Genomic DNA, 3,808 nt, shown 5'->3' with positions numbered 1-3,808 from the left:
ACATCGAAGGTGGTCACTCCTGCAGCTATGGGAATGGCCGGAATCTGAGAACGAACCTCATCAACAGCCCGCCGAGACCTGCTTGAGAGCACACAATCACATTTTCATGAGAGTGAAAAAACATGGCGGACACCCGTTGGCGCCGATGAGCAGGACGTTCTGCTTGTGTCTTTCAGCTGGATGTAATCGTGTATTGTAAAACAGTCCTGAAAATTCCGTGTTTTCTCAGCTTCATCTCGACAGGCCACTAACCTCGCAGCACCTGACCAATCAAAGTGTCGATGATGGGGTGCCATTGCCTGTTTGGGCTAAGGGGCCTCGTCCCGAACCGTCGGCTGAAGTTGAGATGCTGGCCGGCAGCCAAGTCGGGATCGGTTGTCGGCCTCTCATCTGTAAAATACACAGTCTCCCTTGTCTCAGCGACAACCCGTGACCTCTGCCACTCCTTGCAGAATTACCTAATAAGTCCAGCGAGAGGCACGCGTTCGGTGATCAGTTGCTGGTGTTACACACCGGCTCCAGCGGCATTGTGTACAAGAAAACCGGTGCTGCCGGGGAATTCGCTATCGTGGCATATATGTCGGGTTCCGAATTGTCGCAAAATGGCGCCGATATATACAACCACTGCGAGTTCTGCGAGATAGCAGAGATTTTACCGAGAAAGCGGAAAAGGGGAATTTCAATCTCAAACGGTCGAGAGGTACCGCTACTCCGGTTCTGCAGATTCCCACACTGTCACAGCCGTCAATGGGACCCGGTGGAGCTGCGGTGGGGTGTGGGTGGGTCCATCGCAAATCGTCTGAAGGGGGGACCGGCCGGTGGGGCGATGGAGTCTCAGGGGCAGGCCCGGGGAAGGCACGAGCATGCAGTTTGCGGGCTGCATGGATGGTGCAGGTTTTCCCTCCGACTTCTCCCGACGCCATCGCAGGGATGTCCTCCATGTCGTCCAAACGACTTCGAGAAGCCTGCCCTTGGTGAAACAGGGACAGCTTCGCGTCTGATGTCAGATGTGCCGCCGGCCTCCACCGCTCTCAAACAGACGACCCCAATGGCATGCTGCTTTTCGTCTGAACTCTTTTCACGCTTCTGAGTGCTGTCACTTTGGTCTAGAATTACATAACAAACTATTGTAGATACGGAACAAGCGGATGAGGTGGGATTGGGCCGTGAGGCTGTCCAAGGTACTCCGTACAAGGCATGCAACCTGCTGACGTCCGCGTGACTTCCTTCTCAAAATTGACCACAAAGAGTGAAAAAAGAGGGTTGGGGAAATGGATTCGGAAAACCCCAACAGTGTGCCCCTTGGGTTACCTTCTCGATTTGACGAGGATTGTCTGATCTCCGCCCTTCCCGTCTGCGGCCCAGCAACCTCGCCCTGTTCGTTTCCTCGAGTTTTTCAATGCCACGAATGCATCACCAATTCTCAAGCAGATCGGCATCGTCTACAGGAGTCCAAGCGTGGTATTTCCGAGCTAGCCTTGAAAGGTCCTGCTGAGCGGCAGCTTTGGGCCCCAAACCTGCAACTTTCGGTCAAGAACACGCTGGAGGTCCGTGAGGTGCCGTGCCGGCAAGCGGCCCCACACCACCACATGTTCCGTCAAAGACCGGTGTTGGTCCGGATCTTGGTCGGGTACCACCCGGAGCACCTCCGATCCCCCCCTCCAAATTCCCAATTTTCGTCCCAAAGTTGGATTTTGCGGGGGATACCGGAAGCACATAAAGGCAACATGCAGGTGACAGACGAACAATCAGAAATGCAAGCAAGCATTCCCGCATCAAAAGTTCCGACAACGGAGCGAGCACCGTTTTGCTAGATCTTCAGACGTGGTGAGGCTCGTGGGCTCTCCGTGACACCCCGCAAAATCAACAAGGTTGATCTCGCCCCCGGTCAAGAGGTAGGGTTCACCACGGTCAGCTGGGGTTCGGACTCCACCACTGCCATGGCCGCCACAGAATCCGGTGAGAAGCTTCGGACGAGCTTCACCGCCTGCTGGCCCCTCTTTCGGATTTGCGCAACGATCCCCACGGTTTGGCTGTGCCCCAGATCTTTTTTTTTTTTTTTTTTTTTTTTTTTGCTTGGTCAGAAAAATCGGAAAAAGGAACAAGGCGTGGAACGTGGGATGGTGAAGGCTTCAACTCCCCCAGCTTTCTCATCGGAACAGAACATGGGATGAGAATGGCCAGCAAGGGTACCATCCCCGTGTTTTGTGATGGTGACTGTCATCAGCAAGCCACGCGGGGGAGGGGGGGGGGTGCTTTGCCCTGGGGGCACTCCCTCGGCCCGGTGAGTGATTGGGGTCTTCCTCGGTGTGCTCGGCCGGCCAGCCAGCCAACCACCACACACACGCACAAACCCCGAATATCCAAAAACCCGTGGCAAAACTCCGGGTATGCTGAACTCCCCCAAAGCCTCCAATTGGAAAAAAGACACTCCCGAGAATCGAGGCCGAAGAAAAAGCTCGTGACTCAAGCGGGGTGGTGGCTGGGTCTTCCCGGGTCTGGACAAGTTGCGGCTCTGATGGGATATGTGGAGGGGGTTCGTGTCATGGATAAACATTCATTCAATTCCCCACGGGAAAAAGATGTGGAGCTTGGCGGGGGAAGTGTGGGTTGAAAAAGTTGGGGTTCATTCAGGGGTGATGGCTGTTGAAGGCCAGCCTATCCACCATCCATCTACTCCGGGTACTACTCGGGATGGGGAAAGATGTGGGATGTGTGTGAAATACCATGTACCCGAGGGAGAGGGGGGATATTTACCGGTTTGGTTACCTCGCTCGGTAAAGTCTTACAGATGGGAGGTGCGGAATCCCTTCACATGTAAAGCATGTAAGGCTTCACAGCGGATACCCTGTAAAGAGTCACATATTTATGACTCAGTAGATTTCGGGTAAAGGTGACGAACCACCACTCTCGATGACGAGATCTGAGGGAAGTATTGAACAATCATGAAGAACACGACTGTATAACCGAGAGGAAGAGAATAGTTCGGAAGAAGGGAAGTATCAGAATCGGAGGGAATCATGAACAATTACAGTCGAAGAGCACAAGACTTCAATAGCCGGTGAGGGGCGGGAGAGAGAGAGAGAGGGAGAGAGAGAGAGACAGTAAACAACAGCTGAAGGGTTCGAAACATGTGAATTACACGTGGGATTGGATTACGGAGTAAACGCCCAGCTCCAACATCATCATCATTACATCCTGCTTCGGTCAACCACTCATCATCATACATGTGAAAATGGCATGATATCTTCTTCTTTTCACGTCCTACATCGGAGCAAACGATCTAGAATCTCGAATCAATGGCCAGCATGTGAAGGTGATGATGGACGTCAAAGCCCCCCTTGTTGACGAGGAGAACAACAACGAGCAACAACACATCCCCCTCCTGTTCAACCCGAGCCCCATCACCAACCCCTCAAAACATGGACAACCTGACCTTGTAGATGACATTCAGACTACACTCAACAAGGTAACAGAATTCAAGAGTAGCAACGTAAAATACACCACCCTCACCGTCACACAACCATGACGTTCCTAGAATTAAAACCATCGTATTAATTAATCTATGTATAATACCATGTTATCTTCCACCTTTCCTTCCCAGCCAAAAAAAAAAAAAAGAGGTGAACGCCCTCCCTCCCCAGCAGTAGACCCCAGACCTTCCCCAGACCGACGAGAGCGCCGCCCCTCCCGTTTTATCCCTAGACCTGGTCCCCATATCTTTAAACCCGGCCGGGTACGTACCTCGCGGCCCAACTCAACGGTCGATCTACCTCCTCCACGTCCCCGTGGCTGGCGGCCAAGGCAG

This window comes from Podospora anserina, chromosome 2 (assembly GCF_000226545.1).
Source record: "Podospora anserina S mat+ genomic DNA chromosome 2, supercontig 2".
NCBI classification, from domain to species: Eukaryota; Fungi; Ascomycota; class Sordariomycetes; order Sordariales; family Podosporaceae; genus Podospora; species Podospora anserina.
This window is presented reverse-complemented; position numbering follows the sequence as displayed.